The 24348-nt window shown below is 37.8% G+C and overlaps 1 long non-coding RNA gene and 1 other non-coding gene across 3 annotated transcripts in view; both read right to left on the bottom strand.

The window, feature by feature from the left end:
* Nucleotides 1-6696: 6696 nt before the first annotated feature.
* LOC144364885 (uncharacterized) overlaps nucleotides 6697-24348 on the bottom strand; it is a 179614-nt gene continuing 161962 nt past the window's right edge. The window contains exons 6-8 of one of the 2 annotated variants that reach the window (XR_013422999.1): nucleotides 24209-24263; nucleotides 18072-18218; nucleotides 6697-7808 (exon numbers count right to left, since the gene is read on the bottom strand). This is a non-coding gene — a long non-coding RNA (uncharacterized LOC144364885). Of the gene's footprint in view, nucleotides 7809-18071; nucleotides 18219-21795; nucleotides 24264-24348 lie in introns of those variants that run through there. The other variant, XR_013422998.1, reaches the window with a different exon arrangement.
* Trnaa-cgc (transfer RNA alanine (anticodon CGC)) lies at nucleotides 12063-12135 on the bottom strand. The gene has a single exon. It is a non-coding gene; the product is annotated as a tRNA-Ala (tRNA).

Genomic DNA, 24348 nt, shown 5'->3' with positions numbered 1-24348 from the left:
ATGACCAAAAAACATTTGAAGACCAAGAGGTTAGAGCATAACCATAGAGACCAAAGATACAGTTTTGCTACCCATGTGGGCTATTTTAGTTTTGTAAAGAGGGTACTGTATTCCAAAGTCACAGGCCACCCTCCCTCATGCATTCAGTACCATCTTGCATAAGGCACCAGGTCAGAAGTTGTGGTGCGTAAGTAGACTACACCTTCTTTCTGCTTAAATGGTGAGTGCCCACCATTGGCGTCATATCTGGAAGCCAGTGCTTATATGTTCGATTCAGCTCACCCAGCTTAGTCAGTAGACTCCTAGGGCAGTGATCTAGTAAGCATGTAGCTCACTTTAATTCCCATGTTCTGTTTAGTGGAAATCTCTACAAATAATGCATCAGGGATTTCCCAGAATAATGAAAACTGATGTTCACACAAGTCCTGAAGGATTATATAAGTATAGTATACTTCCCCAATCAACCTAGAATACTATAAGTTATGCTCAGCTCTGTATATTCTTGGAACAATGTAGCATTCCATTATAAAAACATTTTATTGAGTTCAGTACTTCCTTTAGCTAGGCTTGACAACAAATATTTACTGTATTTCTTTCATTTAATCAACCATCTGATTCCTCCATATATGTCCTATTTCACTGCCCATGTATTTACTGAATACCTATAAAGTGAACAGACTCAGAAAAGAGATAGATGAAGAAAATGTCAAAGTCCTCATCTTTCTTATCTATAAAATGATGAAATTGAACTATAATGACCTCTAAAATCTCTTTAATAAAATTAGTCTGTATTAAATAATGGACCCTAAGCATCCAGAGTTGCTTTTCTAACATTGATCCTAATCCCTCAAATATAAAAACTAAAGCCCCCTTCCTCTCCACTCATTCCTTTATTACTGCTCAAGTCTGCTTTCAAAAATGTTACTGGCTCCAGATACTGAAGAGTTCAAATGATTATTACCTATTGTGTAAGCTAGCTGTTCCTTACTTTAATAAATACCAGAGATACCCAACTTATAAACAGGAAAGCTTCATCTCAGCTCACACAGTTCCAGAGGTTTCAGTCCATGGTAATTTGGCCTGGTTGCTTTGGGACCTGAGTCAAGGAGATCTATCATGGTGAGGAATGCATAGCAGAGTAGAGCCATTCACTTACATGGACACAGCATGAAAGAGAAGAAAGAGACCCGGGTACCACAGTCACCTTCAAGAGCACATCCCCAATGACTGAAGACCTCCCCCTAGGCCTGCCTCCTAAGATTTCATCAATTTCTGGTAAGAGCATTCTGGGGAGCAAACCTTTAACACAGAGACCTTTGGGGACACTCCAGATACAAATGTTAGCACCTATGAACAGCTAAATAACCAAAGCAATGTGACAGAGAATCTGCTTTGTGCCCAGAGCTGACCACCAGCTGTCTGGCATAGTGTCTGGAAATGAGAGATAGCCATTATTTTTATGGACAGTGTTTTTCTCTCTTAAAAATAATTGCTAACCATTGTTGACAGACTGCAACTTGTAAAGCTCTACTTAGTGAAAAAGCAATTAGGGACAAACAGCACTTCATTTCTAGTTCATTTGGATACTAGCAACTAAAAAATTTTCAGAAAACCAAAGAGTGTTATGAGTGAATCTGAATGAGAGAGGAACTTTCCTTGTTAATAAGAAGAGGCACTTTCACCTAACTGGCTGCCAGCACACAAACACATCCACACAGTTATATGTTCTAAAATTTATTTTACTAATTAGACAGCAGCCTCTCTTCCAAAATATCACTCAGAACTGGGCATTTCCCAAGTCTTTTAAATACGTCTCATTTGTAAAACCTCTATTTCACATTTCTGAAATAAAATTACCTGTAATTTGCTGATTTTTTAAATTAATTTCAAGTCTTCTAGTTCACCAGTTCTTGTAGACATTGTGGTCTGTAAGTCAGACATAAAACCTCTTAACCTATTGAGGTAATATTAGCACTGGAACTGGCAGTTCACTGCTTCACTATCCTCATGGGTAAGCCAGTACTTCCCTAGATCTCCACTGTCTGAAATTCTATCACCTATAAGTTTCTTATATATCAGAGCATCTGTGGGAAGGAGTTAGTTTCTTCATCTGAACCATGAACCATAAAATAAACATTAAGAGAAAAGGGCCATGGGGTATCGATCAAAGCCATTCAAGTGTTACATTTGTAATAGAATAAATTTCATAGTTACTTAAAAGAGAAGAGTTGTTTTCTTTTACATTTGAAAAGACAAGGAGAATATGGATGAAATAAGATTTCAGTGGATATTTATGGTTCATAATTAAAAGGGACTATGTCCTGCTAAGACCTCTTATAACTTCTAAACCTGCAATGTAAGGACATCATTTTCAACAGGATGAAAAGTAAACAATTTGGGAGAACTGCCATCTGCATTAGCTCAGGTAGCAACTACCAAACTCCCCTTTGCCTCCTCTGAAAGAGAGTTTACATGCATTCAGATAGTTCTGAGTAACTGTGTGGGAGTTCCAAGGATTTCAGCAACTTATCCTCTCAGTCAGCAGGAAATTTCTGCTGAAGACCTCCAATTACTTTAGCACTTAGCAAACAGTGGTGAATGAAGAACATCAGCACTGCCCACAGGCAAGCTGCTTGCAGAAAACCTCCCCAGCCAGCACCGGGCTCCTTTCTCTGTAGAGTATGGTCTTGATGCTCAGTATTGGGCCAAGGTTGGTTCCTGGAGGTGAGCAAGGGAAATAGGACTAGAGTGGTTTTGAATTCAGTTCATGACCCAGAGTTCAGAGGTCAGTTACAGAGATGTCACTTGAAGTAGAAAGGAGCCAAATGGCTTAAAAGAGAGACTTTGGCTACTAGAAATCTCTAAAAGCAACTGTAAAACTAAATCTGTTCCCAGAACAATGCACTGAAATCCAGAGGGGATGGCCTAAGGGGTTTAAAATATCAAAAAATTAATTGTGCATATCATTTGATTAAATAATTCTCTTTTGGGAATTTGTCTTAAGAGTATAATCAAAACAGTATGCAGACACAGAAGTGTTGGTTTTAATACTGTCACTAGAAGCAAACTGAATGTTCATATTAGATACTTTATTAAATAAATTATGGCACATAATAAAAAGAGACTATTTAGACATTACAAATGGATGAGACACATAACTATTAAGATGTTTATGATACATTTTTTTGGTGATAAAGGCAGATTATGCAATGAGTGTGAGTCCATTTTGGTTGGGTGAATGGATACATAATTGAATGTACTCTTCTTGGCTTCCTCACTCCTGGTACCAAACTTTGTATGGTTCAACAGGAGAAGTAGGAACTGGTTAAGTGACATTACACACACACACACACACACCACAGTATGTACATGAGGATATTTATTACAGGGGATTGGTTTATGCAGTTAAAAGGATGGGGTGGGCAAGTGTTTGTAGGCTATGTATCTGTGTCGGATGCTGGATCTTAATATTCACAGAGCAGACAGGAAGGAAAACTCATACAAACAGGTTGGAACCCCAGTAGAAAGGACTGCAACCTCTGACTGATCTTGGTGATGAGGGTATCCTGCAGAAGCTGGGTTCTTTGTCACAGAGCTGAATGCATGTGTCTTCAGAGAAACTAAAGGACAATTCAGGGGTAGCAGAGGAACTGCAAGTCTAGCTGCTGCCTCAGAATAACAAGGTGAGTCAGCAACAGTGTGTGTCAACTGCCCAAAGGTGGCCATTTCCCTCTGCCTTACCAATTTTATAAGAATCCCCCTTGAGACCCATCCAAACCAGAAGGATACAACAATTCTTGGAAATGAAATTCAGACTAGCAAGGTGACACATTGCAAAGCTGTCACAGAGGTCACGTTGGAATCTAGCACAGGGTGAGACCCCAGTGATCTACCTGCTCGTGGAACTTCTGACTTAAGCAGACTTGCTCACCCAGCTCTGGATGGGAAAAATTGCTCACATGGTTTAAATAATTTTATTTTTCTTCATGGAAAGCACAGTGTTCAGAAATTAAAGCATCTATGATGTGTGAGAAGACACTGCTTTTGAAAATTATAATATAAATCACAATAAAATAGTTTCTAATTGTCCCAAATGACTTACATGTACTTTTTCATTTAATTCTCACATCACACTTATATTAAACATGAAGAAACTGTAATATGAAGGGGTTAAGTAACCAGTCCCAAAGCACACAGCCGACAGAGAGCAGAGGCCAGGATTTTAATCAAAGCATTTGGTTCTAAACTCCTGTTTTTAACCCTATGTTACTGCTTCTCCTAGATAGTTAGATAGCTGTAAATTGCTGTGCATCAAAAAAACCCTGAAACACTGAAAAGTCCTTATCGGATGCTGGATCTTAATATTCTTATATCTTATAAAGTATACAAAATTCTATTTAATAAAGGTAAAACAGCAATTAATAATGTTTAAACAGATTTTCTAGAACAAAGTTGTGTTAAAGCATATTTTTCAAAATGGCAAAATTGGTAATTCCCCCACAAACACAAAATGAATGTCTGTCAAAAATTTTAATTCATTGATTAATGAGGACATCAATAAGACATTAATACTGATGCAAATGAGAAGTAGACTTACAATATTTGCATTCATATTTTCTACTGGACAAATTCATTTGCTATCATCATGAATGGGAATCATTTGCTTTGCTGTGGAGAAGAAACAGTTGCATTATCATCAGTTTTCTATAAGAGTAAAACTCCAGGAGTTGTAGGGGAAGGGAGGGGGCATGGGGTTATTAATGATTGTGAAATGTGATGATCATTATTGTCCAAAGTACAGGTATGAAGACACGAATTGGTATGAATATACTGCATATACACCAGAGATATGAAAAATTGTGCTCTATATGTGTAATAAGAATTATAATACATTCTACTGTCACATATAAATAAGAAATAAATAATTAATTTAAAAGAATAAAAATAAAAAAGAGTAAAACTCCATCACTACAGATTTATAAAATGGGCTTCTCAAAGACAAAAAAGAGTGTACACTCCATAGAACCAGATGATTCCCCAAGATTCTGCTAGAAAATTTCAGCATTTATTTATGAACACTTGATGATCTTTCTTGTTAATCTCCAGGACTTTGACAACTTTTTCCAACAAACAAAATAAATTTTCTTATTGAGGTAAAATAAGCTATTCATAAAAAATCTTACTTCCTTAAAACTGTACAGTGTCAAACTTTCTAAGGATACTTTCTATTCTAAATTTTTATGATCCTAAAATATAGTGTATTCTATGAGTAAGATTTTATAAGAATAAGATGATAGTAACTTTATTTTCCTATTTTAGTTGATATTACAATTTTGGGGCTCAAGGGGGAAATTTTTAACAAAAATTCAGCTTTATAAGGAGAGGTCCAGTACAGTGGTGCAAACCTATACTCCCAAATATTGGGAGTATTAGGCAGGAGAATTGCAAGTTAGAGTTCAGCTTGGAAGACTTAAAGAGACCCTATCTCAAAACAAAAACTGAAAAGGGCCAGGATGGTAGCTCAGTGGTAGAACACTTGCCTAGAATGTGCAAGAACCTGGGTTCAGTCCCCAGTACTGCAGGAAAATAAATAAAATTTTATCAGGGGAAATTTTTAAAAACAGTGAGAAAAAGAAATAAATAAATGAAGAATTAAATTAAAACTAGAGAATATGTAAAGGAGAAAGATATCAAGGGGTTAATAATAGATATTTGGGTAATACTTTAAAAACTCACACAGTGTGCTGTGGTCTCAAGTGTTCCAAGTAGACAACACGAATATGTTTACTTCCTTACTGAGAATCTCGAAACTATCAACTCAGTGTTGCAGCACCCTAAGTTGCAGCCAGCTAAGTTTCACCTTTGGGGTTAGTGAAAAGTAAATTTTTCAAGGTGCCAAAGGGATCACTTGAGAAGAATGCTTGCTTCTTAAAATTTTTAAATTTTAGTTTTTAAAAATTTCCCAATCTTATTAAGGCGTGATTGGCAAACAAAATTGTATAAATTCAAGGAGTCCAATGTGATGATTGGATATATGTATATAACGTGTAATGATTGCCACAATCATGTTAGCTAGCACACTTCCTTTTAAAGCATCACCTCAAATGCCTTTGTTTTTGGTGAGGACATTTGAGATGTATTCCCTGAGCATAGCATGAGTATATACTGCAGCATTATTAGTGATAGTCACCATGCTGTACATTAGATCCCACAACCTACCTTACAACTGAAAGTTAGCCCTGCAACCAATATCCTTAACTCACACCACCCACCCACCCCCCAGCCCCTGGCAACGTCCATCCTACTCTGTTTCTATTTCAACTTTTTAGATTCCACATGTTAGATCTTATAGTATTTGTCTTTCTCTAATTTATTTTACTAGGCACAGTATTCTAGAGATCACCCATGTTGTTGCAAAGAACAGGATTTTCTTCAAGTCTGGAAACATCTCATTGTATATATATATACCCCACCATATACACCTTTTTTAAACTGTTCATCTGTTGTTGGATACTTAATTTGATTCCATATCTCTGCAGTTGTACATAATGCTGCAATGAACATGGTAATGCAGCCGTCTTCAAGATACTGATTTTGTTTCCTTCCAATATAGAAGGATGCTTCGTTTTATGAGACCAGAAAAAAAGGCAATGAAGCAAAGATTATGTAAGATTAAAAAAGTAAAAAAAAAGAGTTCCAAAAGGAAGAGTAAATACAGCTGAAGGCATAAAAACAGTATTCAGAACTGCAGATGAATCAGGAAAGACCAGTCATAGAATCCGCAGTAACAGCAGTACCATGATGAACATTTATTGTTCCCTTACTGGGACCAAGCATTGCACTCAAAACTTTAAAGCATATCTCATTTAAGCCTTAAAACAATTCTATCAAACAAATCATATCAGTAGGCTCACTTCACAGAAGAAAACTGAGGTTGGGATGCTTATGTCCTGTCCACACATTATAGAGTGGGTTCTATATCTAGTAGAGGTGTTTTCTTTTAATTTTAAATGTCTTTATTTATTCTAATTTGTTATACATGACATCATAATGCATTTCAATTCATAGTACAAATTTTTTCATGTCTCTGGTTGTACACAAAGTAAAGTCACACCATTCGTGTCTTCATACACATACTTTGGGTAATAATATCCATCTAATTTCACCATCTTTCCTACTCCCATTCCCCCCTCCCTTCCTCTCCCGCCCCTTTGCCCATAGTAGAGGTATTCTCTAAGCACTTGGAGGTAAATGTTTTAGAAGGCAATTATTGAAAGTCTGGAAAAGGTTGGAATGGAGGATGCACAGTCCCCCCACCCCCTTGGATTGCAAGACAATTTATTTCCCTCCATCTCCACTACCATCATCCTTTTTCATGCCATAATCTCCTGCCAGGGTTGCTTCCCTAGCCTTAAAAGAATGTGGAGGGAGAGGGGGTGTATTGCCACATCCAACAGATACATTGATTACACTGTGGCTTTCCATGTGGTCTTTCAAAAAGCCATGAAATTTTTGCCAATTCTTTGATAAATTTAAACAAAAGACACAATGGAATCCATTTATGTTGGAAGATTGATTGTTGGTAAAGGTGGTAGGGGAAGAAGAGAGACTGAGAGAGACAGGGAGAAAGGGGTTGAAGATTGGGAATGAGAACAGTGGAGGAAATAACATTATAAAAACCTCTGAGTCTCAGAAGCTGTGCACACTGAGCCTGGAGAGCAGAAATGGGGAGCTCACCTGTAGTCGGGGACTGATGAGAGCAGGTCAGGAGCCCCAGCTAGGCAGAGGACTAATGCAGGTAAACATTCCTGGGGAAAAGATCCAGGGATTGGGAGGGGGTAAATGGAGGGAGGGGAGTAGAAATTCACAAGTTCATGAATTTTAGGAACCATCACAGATGGGAGAAGAAAGCAAAGGGGTCTTGGTACATTATTCCTTCAATAGTGTTAACTCTTGGGAACTGCAAATTAAATCTATCTTGGGCAGGCCTCTATGTTATCAAACTCTTCTACATTTATGATTTTTCTAACATAAAAATATTCAACTAATTTTTTTTCTAGGAAACAAAAGAAAATTTATAGAGCTGATTAGTGGTAAAAAAATCTTTGAAAAATCTATTTATCACATGCTTATTACTAAAATAACCTCAGGTTATATCCATCATTTTAGTTTATTTCTACATATCCTCAGGATATAAATCATTGCCTTTACTCCTCAAAATATAGTATTTAACTATGCCTATATGAATAATCACTTCACTTTACATTCCTGGATTATGTAAGAATTTTTCGAAAAGTGCTTCTAATACATGAAGCATGCTCTTTTAATTTACAATTTATTTGTCTCAGAGAGGGGATGTATAATGTTTTGTTCAATACTACTATCTATTTTAGGTCAAGAAACAGCTCAGAAAAACAAATATCACTTCAATCTCACATCTGACTAGGCAAATCTACACTTTCCAATATGGATTATTTTTGGTCCACTGAGTTTTGTTTCAATTCTTTTTCTGCTGTGTCTAGTTCCACAATATGATTAATGACTGAACTTTCCTTGTCTTCCCCACAGTTGCTTTGAGAACTTAAAATATTAGATTTATTCACTTATAATCAAGGCAAGGATGCAATCTTGAATGTGAATATTGCTCTTTATTTAAAATGCACAGATATTCATCATTAACTATGTTTTAACCTTTTTTGATGATAATACATAGAACAAATATACATGGTACATATGCTTTGTAACTATTGTGGTAAAAAAATACTCTTTGTGAAAAATATCAAATTAATATTACAAATTGATAACAAATTAAAATTATGCTTGTATTTATAGGGAAGGGAGCTTTGGGAATTTATTTCAGAGGAGTGTAATCTAGTGGGCAGAGAATGTCTTTCTGAAGTAAGTGACCATTAGATTGTTTAATCTCTAAATTAAAGATGCCAGAATGACTGAATATGATCTTTTTACTTCTATCCACTCACAGTTCTTAGGCTACTTCTGAAAATGAGAAAAAAAAATTTCACAGAAACATAAAAATACAAACTAGAACTTTAACCTTCATTTGTTTATATGACAAACATTGACAGCAAGTTGTTACAAATAATCAAGCTGAAAAACACTGGACAATTTCCCTCTGAATTCCATTATAACCCATTGGAATTTGCCTCTCTGGATCTTAGTGCATAGTTGCTGATGGAAAGTCTTAGCTCTTCAGAATTAGCAATGTGCAAAAACTGATTCTTGCTTTTCAAAACTAGTGGGACTACTCTGTCATCCTGTCATCCTGAAATGAGAAATTCAGTCTTTCTGGCACTTAAAACACCTAAAACCAGTCTGGATTTTTTTTTTTTTACAAGTTTCAACAGGCTTTGGAGAGAGGTGTCAAGAGCAGGCATTGGCATCCAACAGGCCTAAATTCTAATCCTGGCTCAGTAACTTGTTATCTCAGCTGGCCCACTCTTTCCTCCAATACCACGATCCAAATTTAAAAACTCTTCCCATTTTCCTGCTCCCTTCCAGGTTTGCAGGCCTGTGTCTTGCCTGGAACACTGTCCTCTTTGAGTTGAGGTAGTACTGCTTGTCCATGCAGTCTTAAAGGTCATTTGCTTCTTTGGTGAGGCTTCCTATACCCACTAGATTAGATTACTCTGATATGTATTCCCATGGTTCCCTGTCCTACAAAAACAAGCATAATATTTTATTGTAATTAATTTTTTTAAGGTCTTTACCTATCAGGTTATAAGCTCTGTGTGGGCCTTGGACCTTTGATCTCTAAGGTGTAATACAGTACCTGGAATGGAGTATCTGCTGAATGAATGAATGAATGAATGAATGCAAGGCTCTCTGTGTTATCTAAGCCTAGTGCCTTGCTTCATGCACGCTATTCTATGAGTCAAGAGATGATGCACATAGAGTGTTTAATTCTAAAACTTATGATCTTCATAAATGGAAGCTATCTTTATTAGAGAAACACATATTCTTTGGGCCATGATATGAAAAATAATAGGAAATCTAAGAAGCTGTTGAGCCAAACAGAGGCCACTTCAAAATGCCAAGCTCACAGAAGCTTGAGTACACATTTCTCCAGGATATGCCAAGCTCAACTGGCATGATGAACAAAGAAAACAAATGCTGCTGCCCCAGAGTTATTTTGGTTTTATGTGTGTTTGTTTGCTTGGTACTGAAGACTGAACCTATGTATGCATGCATCTGAGCTACATCCCCAGTCCTTTTTATTTTTTATTTTGAGACAGGGTCTTGCTAAGATTTTGAGAGTCATATTAAATTGCTGTGGCTTCAAAATTACATAGAAGAGGATGTGAGGGGAAAGGGGGGCGGAAACAAGGGAGAGAACTGAACAACAGCAGATGAGGTAGAGAGGGATAATGGGTGGGGAGGGGAGGGGGATAGTACGGGATAGGAAAGGTAGCAGAATACAACAGTCACTAATATGCCATTAGGTAAAAATGTGAGTGTGTAACCGATGTGATTCTGCAATTTGTATTTGGGGTAAAAATGGGAGTTCAAAACCCAATTGAGTCAAATGTATGAAAGATGACATATCATGAGCTTTGTAATGTTTTGAACAACCAATAAAAAATATATAAATAAATAAATAAATAAATTGCTGTGGCTTGCCTCGGACTTGTGATCCTCCTGCCTCAGCTTCATGAGTTGCTGGGATTACAAGCATGTGCCATCACTCCCAGCTACCCCATAATTTTAAAGAACACTTTCTAATGTCATCTTTAGTGTAAGATTCCATTTTTTGGTTTGAAAAAGTTAAAGTGATGCAAGTTGTAGACTGACTGCTACTACAGTCAGCCTTTTCCTGTTACATCCCACAACTAAAAGGAAGTGGCTAAAAGGCAGGGATTATATCCTTTGTATTGAAAAATCCAGACCTTCCATTTAGTGAAGACTCAACACATCTTTTTAAAATAAAAAAGAATCAACACAGTTGAGATTTTTACCTAAAATTCAGAGTGGTACTTCTAGTTGTCTACTTATCAGCTCCACTTAGATATTCTACCATCTCCAAGAAAACATGCCAACATGAATTTTTTTTTGTCTCTCACAAGCCCAAATCCATCTGGCTACATTCCTTACCATCCAATATATTCCAGTTATATCACCATTATTATGAAAACCTCAATGTTACTTTAAAATTTCTCTTTGCTGAAATAATAGTGTTTCCATATCTAATCCACCACAAAACCAGTGATTTCTATCTAATCTACTTTTTCAGGACCTCATTTTGTGTCCCCTTTGCCAACTTCCCAGATAAAGTTCCCACAATTTGTTCTTTCACCTCTGCAACTGATAATCTTCTTAAACTCACTTTCCTGTCCTTCCCCAGCTCAAGAACCTATGATGCCTCTCTGTTCACCATTCACTAAGAACAGATGCCTCTCTCTGTTTTCTAGGGTTTTCATAGTCTGCCTCCAACAATTCCCTCTTATTCTTTAACCATAATTTTCTCACTGGTCCATTAAGGCCCATTTTTACCAGTTGCTCCCCCACCATCTCACACAAATACACAAGTTGTGCTGTTTCTGAAATGCCTTCTCTCCTCTTTCACCCCCAATCAGATCTTACTTAAATTATCTTTGAAGCTCAATTAAAATCCTTTTTCTTCTACTACCTCTGTAAGTCTCATACTGTTCTTCCTTTTTCTGCACTTGCATGGAGTTATAGCTGTTAAAAGGAAAACTGTAGACAAATTAAATTTAAAAGAGTTTATCTGAGGAAAGAGCAATTTATGAATTGGGCAGCACTTGGAACCAGAAGAGGTTCAGAGATGTCAATTTTGTACTGGCTTTTGTAGGCTGGACATGGAAGCAAATAAAGGAATTATAGAATGGCTATAGTTAGGTGTTTGCCTTATTTGGGTATAATCTGGTGGATGGTAGCTACAAATTTGTTGGCAGTTCTGAGTGGTGAAGCTTATCTTTCATTTTATTGTTTACAATGGGAGTCATTTTGCTTATGAAGGAATTCAAGAAACTAAGGCCAAATCAAGACTAATGTTCCCTAGTTCACTATTTTTTTATTTTTATTTTTGGTGGTGCTGGGGATTGAACCCAGAGCCCTGTGCATGCGAGGCAAGCACTCTACCAACTGAGCTATATCCCCAGTGCCACCAGTTCACTTAAAAAAAATTCCCTAATTTTGGTTATCATTTTATTTATCAGAAAATTGACCAAAATTTAGGTATACATACTACTCCTGGTCACTATTGTTCATGGTTTGTCTTTGTCTCAGCATGGGATTCATAATTTAGGAAGCTGAGCTCATTGAAGAACTACTCTCTTGGTTGTTCACCTTGTTTTTGTCCCCTAATCCTAGGGAGACGCTCTGGCACTCCATGCATTCAAAACCATGGAGATAAACAGAACATTCAGGAAGGTGACAATTATGACTGCTAGGAGACTAACACAGAAAACTGGAGAATGCTCCTTAGCCAAGGCCCCACAAACCAAGCCAACTAGGATAAACAAAAGGGAAATAAAGGTCAATGGCTAGAACAAGCTAGAAGCTCTGTTTCCAAGTCCAGGGGCAATTAGTAAGATTTCTCAATTTGAGGTTGGAGCATAGTTTCCTGACCTGCAGTCAGGGCTCTGGCCTATGCATTTTGGTGAACTTACTGAGTGACCCAGAGGCGTCAGTGCTGTTCTCTGAGGCTCATATCAAGTTATCGAGCTCTAGTTTTAGAGCCTCAGGACACAATAGTTTGTAGATTACAAAATCTCAAGGACAATGACAATACTAGAATCTGATAATGACTATACTATAGTTTTCTATTGAAACACAATTTTTCTCTCTATGGATTATCTCCAAAGGTAATCACATTAAGACCTGTTTTTTTGGGGGGGGGGCGGGGGGGTTAGTGTTAAAATATGTCTAGTCTCCCTAGACTTTTCCAGATTGTTTACATAAATATAGTGAGGATATAGATTAACTATATATGCTCTTTTAAGTCTGCTTTGTTGGAACTTTTAGTGAGGAATCCCATAATGGACTTTTTAAAGTTTTTCAATCAAGAAAGCCAAATTAAAAAAAAAGAAACTTGATAACAAACTTCACCTTCAATACCTATAGATTAGGGCAAATTTCTCTATTTTTGAGGTCATCAAATATTATTAGAGTTCCCCAACTTTTCTTTTTTAATCTGCAACGTCTAGAGAGCCAGATATCAGGCCAGAGTTTTTCAAGGGCATTTATTGGCTCCATAAAGTCAACCTTGGTTTTTGAAAAATGTCTGGTCATATCTGAACATATGGCATTCTTGTCAATGCCTTGACAGTATAATCAGTATGTCAGGATTTTTTTCTGTAATATGGGTCCTGGTGTATAGCCCAGATTCTAGTTGGGACATCACAGTAAGAAAACGTAAGTCCTACAGTTAATTGTAACAGGGTGCATACTTCACTCAAGTTTGATCAGTCAGAGTCCTTCTTGGATGTTCAGAGTCTCATCTTAGAGAACAAGTTTCAGTTAATTTGGTAGAAACATTTGTATGGAAGGCCCTCCATAAAGAGCCTTCAGCAGCCACATTTCTCAGTGATGAAGAATGCAGGCTGACCAAGATGGCTATTTTCATCCCCAGGATCAATTGTAGTTCCTGGAAGATTATAGACAAAATATTTGTTGACTAGAAGGTGCCCGATATTTACTCAATGTCCATCGCATGCCATAATGTCAGGCTTTAAGAGAAAGCAACATGGGGATGAGAATTGCATATAGTAACACATTTGATAATCAGGTAATAGCTACTTTCTGTCTCTTCTGATGAAGAAGCAAAGGTTCAGATGGTTCACATGGGTGGTCAATGGGTGAGCATGGAGCATGGTCTCACATCCAGGTCTTATCTGGCTCCTAAGTCCATGCTTCTTCCACCAATCCATGGCTCTGTCTTCTCAAAGCTTAAAAAGTTTTGGGGAGGATGAAATCTACAGACATTAATTAACTAAAGAATTGGGTATGCCCTCTGGATATTCACTGATCAAAAAAATACCATTTGAGCTTAGGGCAAAGCTTGGATGGAAAGTCAGCATGTTCTGGGACCTACCACCAATTGTAGACTGCAACTTGATCAGATTTGGGGTTAGATGATTGGTTTTAGCAGTGCTAATTAATACAGTCTGCCAGAAAATATAATTGTAAACAGAAACAAAGTCCAACTACAGTACAAAAAGAAAGTAATATAATATATCCCAGCATTTGCTCAGAGTTTGACTGTTTCTGTGATGGCCAGAAAAATGACAATGAAGAGGAGTTCATTATAGCCGGGCTTTCTGGCAAATCTGTCACCACATTTCTTTCTGGAACATATTATGTTCTTTTTTTTTTTTTTTTTTTTTTTTTATTCATGAGATCTAATCTTACTTTGTTACCAAACTTTGTAGATAGCATGTGTATGTCTAATTTTGTCTCATTACAAATTCATCTCAATTTACATCTAAATAATTTTCAAATTTTCCTCTTTCTGCTGTGGCATTAGCCTTGACATGTGAGAGAAAAGGGTGAAGAGGGCTTAAAGCAATTCAGCATCAGAGGAGAAGCAGCTGCTTTAATCCTGACACCACAGGAAAAAAGGGAGCTGCTTAGGAGTTCCCCAGGCTTTCTTAGGAAATGAAGGATTGTTGTTGGGGGGATGGACAAGGAGCATGTCCACTTCTTGGACAGGTGTTTGCCAGCAGGTTTGTTTGGTTGCAAGCAACAGAACCAATTCTGACTATCGTGCAGAAATCATACACAAGTATATAGTTAAGATAGTGGGAAGCTTCTGAAATAAATAGAGAAGAAGGAGCCCAAAGAAGGGACAGGAGCAAAGAAAACTCTGGGTCCAGCACAGCAATGATTGAACTTTAGCTGTGTTTTGTTTTGTTTTTATGTCTTTATAATAGGAGTGTCAAGATTTTAAATCCTAGGACAAAGTCATATTGTTCCATTTGAGTCACTCTTGCACCCTTTGCTATATGAGAAAAGGGTACTTTTATTTAAAAGACAATCATGGGCTGGGGTATGAGTCACAAGTACAGCCCTTGCTTAGCCTGCATAAGGCGCTCTCCTGATGGCTCAATCTGGAGTTGCTATTCCCAGAGGCAGCTTCCAGAGCCTACAGCCCATGAGGTTGGATGTTCAAGTAGGGGTTCCTGCTCAGACTTTTCCTGTGTATGCAAATCTGAGATTTCCTGAGGACCCCTTTGTATCTCTTGCAATCCAATGACAGTCCTGGTTCTGTGAAATAAGGAATAAAAGTCTGAATTGTGTTTTTCTCCTGCAAACAATGGAAACTACTCATTCTGTCAGTTGTTGGTAGCTAGCACAAATAATTATTTCTAACTTTTAGTTCATTCTCTTGCTATAAGAGGTGTGCATGTAAGCCTCTGAGTTAGTCAATGCAACTGTTTAACAAGGGCAAATCCGCTCCACAAGATAAAGGTGGCAGGGCTGGGGATGTGGCTCAAGCGGTAGCGCGCTCGCCTGGCATGCGTGCGGCCTGGGTTCGATCCTCAGCACCACATACCAGCAAAGATGTTGTGTCTGCCGAGAACTAAAAAATAAATATTAAAAAAAATTCTCTATCCTCTCTCACTCTCTCTTTAAAAAAAAAAAAAAAGATAAAGGTGGCAGCTTTGAATTGGTATTCAGGATGTACGGCAGTTGTGCCCTAAAGGACTAAAAATAGGGATTAAAAGATTCTCTCTGAAGTTATCAGAGACACTCTGCCAAACACAGTCATGTTTTCTTGGGGCTCACATTCTGTGACCTCTGCAACATTTGGTATTGTTGCCAGTTTTTCTATTTGAAACTGTTTTTTTCCTTCTTAGTCCTAACATGCACTTCTTCCCCTACCTTTCAGATTGGGTCTTCCCTGGATTTTTCCATTTATTCATGCACTTAGCATGTTCTAAATAAAAGAGAAAATAGTGTGTGATTATGGTTTTAAATATGATTTCTTAATTTTAGAAACAGCTTAATTTCTTTTTTCCCCTTGATTAATTCTTACATTTATTTCATTTTTCTGCCAAGTCAGATTATTCCAAGTTACTAAAATCAAGTGTCTGATGTTAGTACATTGTATCTTCTTTCTAATAGAAAGCTCATTTTTTAACATCAGCATGATTTCATAGAGGCCTGCTTTTGAAGACAAACAATTGTATTGGTTTCTGTATTTTTCAGGAAATCTTTTTTTTTTCAGTTTTTTTTAAAATACTTGACAATGGAATGCCTTACAATTCTTATTACACATATAGAGTACAGTTTTTCATATCTTTGTATATAGATAGAGTATGTTCATGCCAATTCATGCCTTTATATATGTACTTTGTTTTTTTTGCATTAGAATTCTTATTACACGTATATACCACAATTTTTCATATCTGTTTATATATAAAGTATGTTGACACCCAATTCGAGTCTTTATACATGTACTTTGGATAATGATGTCCATAAATTCCACCGCCCTTGCTAATCCTCTGCCCCTCCCTTTCCCTCCCTTAAATATGATTCTTAGTAGAAATAGTGAATATACCAATAGCAAGGCAGAATATCGTCATGGAGCAGTACGGCTAGCTATTGTTCAGAGGTCTTGGCAAGCAGGCATTGGCGTCCCATGGTTTACCACTGAGAACTAAGTTTCTTTCACTGGAAAAGCAGCAGTGAAAAGCCTCTAATAGCCTAGAAAGATCAGAGTCAGACCCAGAAGCAGGATAAGACTGGGGCTCCAGAAGGATTCCTGGAATAGGACTTACACTAAGGTAGGAAATCAAGTATCTCTGATGTCTGGAGCACGCTGGGTTTTACAGGAGGTGGGCACCAGAATGGGCAAGAGGGACTTGCCAGACACATTCAGAACAGCTCAGGCACCTTTGGACTCAGAACCCCAGTGAAAGACAGTGGGCCATAGGAGAAGGACTGAGATATGTAGATGAAGATAACTGAAAAATTTTTATAAAATCTGAAGCTAATATAAAGCTGTAAAGAACCAAGACAGATATAAAGCTCAAGTACCTGAGTTTGGCAATTTTGGTCCAAGTGCCAGTTGTCCCCTTTATATAATGTAGCTTGATGTAACAAGAGCCCTCATGATAAAGACTATTGAGATTCCACCAATGATAGGTTCACCATAAATCAATACTATATTTTGACTTTCCCAAACTGTTAATTCAACCATAGTTTATATCAATGAAAGCAGGATATCTTAAAGAGCAGAGGTGATAATTCTGCTCAAAGTCTACTCCAAGTATTGTATTTAGTTATGATTTAGGAGAAATATGAAAAAAAACTGAGACGTAGAAAAGAGCTTACCAAAAATAGTGAGATTTCTTAAAACAGCATTGCAAGAGAAATGAAAAGTTTGTGAATTTTAAGAAAAGAGAAGACATGAGGGAAATAACAGCTGCCTTCAAATATTTGAGAAGGAGTTATTGGTAGAATTAAATTTCTTCATTTTGCATAAATTAGAGCTAATAAATATATGGGATTTTCAGGGGAGTAGAATTTATGGAATTTTCTGTTTGATATCACAAAGAATTTCCAAAAATGCATGAATATCCAAACACAAAATGAATTATCCAGGAGGATAGAAGCTTATGTCACTAGTTCTATTGCATAACTATTTGAAGATTTTTTGGGTATATTGGGACTCTTGTGGTTGTAACAACAATAACAAAATTCATGCTAACTCAAGCAAAAAGGAAAAAGTATAAATGTATTAATTGTCACAAACATTTCTGGAGATCTTATCATGTTGTATTCTCGATACTGAGAATACAACAGTTCACAAAACAGAAAAAAAATCTATGACTTTATAGAGTCATTCTGGTAGAGCAATACAGTGCTACCATATGCATGGATTACAGTCTGTGCAAAGCCCAATAGCAAGCATCCAGATGAGAGGGTCAGGAGGAGCTGAAATCAGATCTGAACTCCACCCATAAGACTCAAGTCCCAGTGGGCAGTATTGATAGACTGGAGGAGAAAGAGGGCATTGATTTGTAACTTGTGGTAAAGCACCAATATGGTGACAGGCAACCCAAAGACCATTATTTTAGTGAACTTACCTGACCAGAACAACTGTAGAGGAGAAAGTTTATTTAAGGGCTCATGGTTTTAGTAGTCTCAGTCCATAAGTGGCTGGCTCAGTTCCTCAGGGATCAAGATGAGGCAGGACATCATGGTGGAAGAGTGTGGCAAAGGGAAGCAGCTCACTTGATGATCAGGCAGCAGAGAGACAGATCATACTCAGCAGATACAAAATATATTCCCAAAGCCATGCCCCCAATGTCCCACTTCTTCCAGCCACACCCTATCCCCCTTCAGTTACAGCTCAGTTAATCCTTATCAGGGGATTAGTTCACTGATTGGATTAAGGCTTTCACAACCCAATGTGTTCTCTGAAGCTTCTTGCATTGTCTCACACATGAGTTTTGGGGGGACACCTCACATCCAAACAACAACAACCATAAAACAAAATATAGAGTGTGTTAGATTATGACAGGTCTGGGAGGAAAGACCCAGCAGGATACAGAATGGAACAACCAGGGAAGGTCTCCCTGTGAAGTCCAGGGAGGGTCAGTGATATTGTCCCCCATGAAATTCTACGAAGAGTTTGGTTTTACTCTGAGTAAAATGGTGAGATCAAGGAGGGGCAATGTGATCAGAGACTCATTTGGAGAGTATCATCTGGCTACTGGGCTGAGAGTAGAGTGAAGACAGGCAATGGCGGAAGCAGAGGCCCAGGTAATAGGCTGCTGCAGGCACCAGGGAGACCACACTGGACTCCATCAGGGAGTGGTATTATAGCTCACTCCACAGCCAGGCCAGTGGCTATTGTTGAACAGTTAGATCTGCCATTGCAACCCAACAAGTACAATTGAGGTCTGGTTGTTTACACATGCATGAAACTGTTTGGCTCTCTTTTCTCTCTTCTTTTCATCTATTCCTGCGATAAATACTCATTAGCTGAGATAGACTAACCATGTCTCTCAGAAATCTGGAAGAATCTGACACAATGGTAAAGCCTAAGATGAGAGACACCTAGGTCTGCCCAAGAACAGAACAGATCATTCCCCTAAAAGTTCTTTACTACCTCCCCAGTTAACTCTTCTCAGAGCAGCCTGACTCTAGGACCTCAAAGAGAATTCTTAAATGACCACAATGTAGATAGCACCAAGGCTGCTTATGAATTTGAACTTTTTAGGATAAAAATTGCCACACAGTAAACAGAATTAGAACAGATGAGAAGCCAATGGAAAATATATATATTTTATATGAAGCCAATGGAAAATATATATATATATGAAGACAGAGAAAGAGAGAGGGCAGGGGAGGGAGGGAGGAACATTTAGAACTAAAGTAACTTATACTTTGTGCATGTGTGTCCTTACATAGATTTTGTAGATATTTTTGTTGTTGTTGTTGTTGGTGGTGTTAGAATCTGAAGGCCTGTTGTCATCAGCAGAGGCAGAGAAGTAAGATGATCAGTCTGGAGTGAGGCCAGGGGAATTTGTAACCCCATCCTCTCAAGTGGAAATAATACTGACAGGCATAAAATTGCTATTTATGAGGTTCTAAGACCTAAAAGAGTCTTTTATATATACAAAGAAAAATGCCACCCACAAAGCTAATTCTTTTCCATGTCTGAATTTAGGCTGAGAAGCTCTAGGGCAAGAAAGACAATCTTGTTGGTTTTCAAAATGTATTTAACATTTGGCCAGAGTTGGATAACCACCCTTTTTATGCAGTGGTTCTTAATCTTTTTAGAGTCATAGACCCTGTGGAATATTTTATGAAAACTACTGACCTTCTCCTCTAAAAAATGAATGTATATACACAATTTTGCATAAAACTTCAAGGAGATTATCAGGTCTCTGATCTTCCATGGACCCAAATTAACAAAACAAAACAAAATGAAAATGCTAGGGTCTGAGATGCAAAAGCAGGTGCCCTGGGTTATTCAACAGACCAACTGTTAATTCCACTCATACAATTTTCCATGACTCTCTATTTTTTTTGTAAATTTCTAAAGCTACTCCTAAGCATTTATAGATCTTTCCAAATTTTTGCATTTTAGAGAGGGTTTCTGGAAGTTGAAAGAATGTTTCTTAACAGGATGAGAGAAGAAATGTTAATTAGGAATTGAATCTGTTGTACTTTCTGTTTTCCTCTTTGTCATCTCAGTGTGCAGGTTGCCTCAATCTAGTTTATCATCTTTAATTGATTTTAATAAAAAACTGGAGTAGATATTTGAGATTATTATAATACTTCTCAAAATTTTGTGCAATGGAATCATTTAAAAAACTTGTTTAAATGCAAACTGTTAAGGTCTATCCCAAGAATACCTGATTTGGTAGGTCTAGAGTAAGGCCCAAGAATTTTCATTCTAACAAGTTCATAAGGGATCCTGGTGCTGCAAATCATTTTCATTTGAAAGGACTTCATTTGAAAGACACTAATTTCATCTGTTTTAAAGACAAGGGACTGAGACCTGCTCAGATATCTGCTGCCTTTCCTCATTTCTATTCTGAACAAGTGCAGATTCACTTAACTCTTTGTGTCTACCACAAAAAACTATTAGTAGCATTGAATGAGATGAGGTTGGCAAATGCACCAAGCTCATTCTTATCTCAAGGACTTGTACTCCTTGCTTCTTTACCCCAAAATACTGTTTTTAGAGTCATACAACTTTCTCCCATACTACGTTCATATCACTGCTCAAATTCTCCCTACTTTGTCTTTCCTGTTCTCCCTGTATAAAACAGAGGCCATCACTATCCATCTTCCTACATCACATTGATTTTACTTTCAACCTTTATCTTAACCTGGATTGTGTGTTCATTGGTTAATTGTCTGTGGATATAGTCCATGAAGACAGGGATTACTCCTGTTTACCGTGGTGACTCCACCTCTTAGAACTGGGTCTGGAACTTGATGGATACTCAGAAAATTAAAATAAATAAATAAAAAGAATGAATAGGATTGTTTTTTAAATAGCATAAATCTCATTAGCTTTATTTCCTTATGGACTTCCTTGAATTTTTAACTGTTTATACAAAGTCAGTGAAAGTTTTGCAGTTTCTATTTCAGTAGTTATTATTATCATGATAAAATTCAACAAAAATGTTTAGACACAGGCAGAGAAAGTATTTATTTTAATGTAGTACAAACTCAGTTTATTAGTCTATTTGTGTGATTTGGAGACTACTGTAGCCACCAGACAAGGCCATAAATAAAAGGGAGTGTCTCTTTAGAGAACTAGAGGAAATTGATATCTTATCAATTGATTGCTTTCATTCATTAGTGCAATAAATATATTATGGAAGACCTGCTATATGCCAAGCACTGGTCTAGGCTGGAGATACAGAAAATAATAAAATGGGGGAAAAAAGTCAATAAGACAATGTCCTCAGAAAGATTTCACAGGGAAGGTAGAGGAAAAAATATACAATATAAATATAGTACACTAGAAGGTAAAAATGGTTTTGGTTTAGGGTTAGCATGGAAGGAGGAATAAAGTCTTTGTGAGTATGCACAATTTTATTTTATTTTTTAATTTTTTTTTAAATTTTTTTTTTATTGGTTGTTCACAACATTACAAAGCTCTTGACATATCATATTTCATACATTAGATTGAAGTGGGTTATGAACTCCAAATTTTACCCCAAATGCAGATTGCAGAATCACGTCGGTTACACATCCACAATTTTACATAATTCCCAATTAGTAATTGTTGTATTCTGCTACCTTTCCTATCCCCTACTATCCCCCCTCCCCTCCCCTCCCATCTTCTCTCTCTACCCCATCTACTGTAATTCATTACTCTCCTTGTTTATTTTCCCATTCTCCTCACAACCTCTTATATGTAATTTTGTATAGCAATGAGGGTCTCCCTTCATTTCCATGCAATTTCCCTTTACTCTTCCTTTCCCTCCCATCTCATGAAGTATGCACAATTTTAAATGGAATAATCAAGAAAGACCTCACTGAGAGGGTGAGGTTGAGAGAAGACTTGAATGACAGCAGGGAAAGAGCCATATAGCTGTTAGAGGAGAGTACTGCAGACAGTAGAATGTGAAAGGACCCTGAAGCAGAGCCGTGCTTACCATATTGAGGGAATCTCAAGGAGGCAGAGGGGACTGGGGGAGACAGAGTGTGACCGAAGGAGGTGAGGTTGGAGGTTGGGTCTGCATCGTGCAGGGCCTGTAGGAACTGTAAGAATGTGGAGCCACTGGCTGGCTCTCAGGTTAAAACTTAATCATGATCTGCTTTATATTTTTAACAGGTTCCTACTATTGCTATGTTGGGAAGTGTACTGGACTCATATCCAGACTCTGGACTCTCCAAAAAACAAAACAACAACAACAACAACAACTATATATATATATTTATATATTCCCATTTTTCCCAGCACCATTTGTTGAAGAGCCACCTTAGTCATATAAGATAACTGTATTTATGTGGGGTTGTCTCTGTGTCCTCTATTCTGTACCATTGATCTATAAGTCTATTTTGGTGTCAATACCATGCTGTTTCGGGGACAAGTGCATGGAGTACTGCATATGTGGCATACATTAACGGTGCCTGAGTGGCAGGACACTCCCCCTGTGCTAGGCCCGTGATTGGCAGGCTGCTCACCAGCTGCGCCTGAGCGTGAGGCCACCTCTTGTGGTCCCAGTGCTTGCTCCATGGCCAATCCTCAATTGATTGTCTCAAGGGCAGTTGGCCAGAAATTGTATTGGTGGCTGCTTATAATCTGCTTAGCTACTGCCCGAGTATATATACATGGTAACTATGCAATAAAATCAGACCTGCTTCCAGCTTGATCGCCAAAGGTCTTGATTCGTGACTCTGCAGCCATACTCTCCTCTGCCCTGTTACATGGACCTCCTCGCAGGACAAGAGAGAGCCCATGCATGTCATTTTTATTACTATTGCTCTGTAGTATGGTTTAAGGTCTCCTAGTGATGCTACCTGCTTCACTCTTCTTGATAAGGATTGCTTTGGCTATTCTGGTCTTCATTTTTTCAGATGAATTTCATGACTGCTTTTTCTATTTCTATGAGGAATGCCATTGGGATTTTGATTGGAATTGCATTAAATCTGCATAGTGCTTTTGGTAGTAGGGTCATTTTGACAATATTAATTCTACCTACCCAAGAACAAGGCAGATATTTCCATCTTCTAAGGTCTTTTTAAATTTCTTTCTTTAGTGTTCTGTAGTTTTCATTGTAGAGGTCTTTCACCTCATTCATTGATTCCCAAGTACCTTATTTGGGGGGGGGGCTATTTTAATTTAGGTAGTTTTACTTGTTTCCCTTTCAAAGGGAAAATGAGTCACTGATACACAGAAATGCCTTTGATTTATGGGTGTTGATTTCATATCTTGCTACCTTGTCAAATTCATCCACTAGTTCTAGAAGTTTTCTGGCAGAATTTTTTGGGTCTTCTATGTATAGAATCATATCGTTGGCAAACAGTGCTAATCTGAGTTCTTCTTTTCCTTTCTCTATCCCTTTAATTTCTTTCATCAGTGTAATTGCTCTGCTAGTATTTCAAGAACTATGTTAAATGGAAATGGTGAAAGAGAAATGTTTCTTAACCAAATTGTTTCAGATCTTACTTGAATAATTTCTGCCACAAAATATCTTTTATTTAAAAATATTTATTGACTATCTACTAAACACCAGATATTGCTAGGCATAGTAGAGCATCCCTGAAATCCCCGTGACTTGGGAGACTGAGTGAAGTAGGGGGCTGCAAGTTCATGGCCAACCTCAGCTATTCAGCAAGGCCCTAAGCAACTTAGCAAGATCTTGTCTCAAAAAATAAAAAGGCCTGGGATGTAGCTCAGTGAGAAAGTATCCTAGGCTTAATCCCCAATACAAACAAACAAAAAATAAGCAGATATTGTAGGTAACTGCCTTTTCTCCACTACCCCCGGCAACCCCCCCCCCGCCCCAGTACTGGGGGATTGAATCCACAGGCAACTGCTTTTTGATGTAGAAAGAGGAAGAAGTGAAAATCACTACTCACTGAAAGCCCTTTGGTGTGCACACCATGCAGGGGGGCCAGGCACTATCCCTCTTGTCTCTCCAGAATTTTTGCCCTCCTAGAGCTCGGGATTGGCAGGGGTATAAGCAGCGTGCACCCATAACAGTGAGGAAACCACAAAATGGACTTGTGACAAAACACTACTGACTTTTTGAAGCAGAACAGGTCACTTGTGACTGTGTCCTCCATCAACTCTTCATGGACTGGCCAATACAGGAGCAGAGGTGAGTCCCAGAGAACAGCAGGAAGCAGGTGAGAAAAGAACAGAGGCAGATATGGGCACACGGA

The sequence above is a fragment of the Ictidomys tridecemlineatus genome, chromosome 6 (assembly GCF_052094955.1).
Source record: "Ictidomys tridecemlineatus isolate mIctTri1 chromosome 6, mIctTri1.hap1, whole genome shotgun sequence".
Classification (NCBI taxonomy): Eukaryota; Metazoa; Chordata; class Mammalia; order Rodentia; family Sciuridae; genus Ictidomys; species Ictidomys tridecemlineatus.
This window is presented reverse-complemented; position numbering and strand designations above follow the sequence as displayed.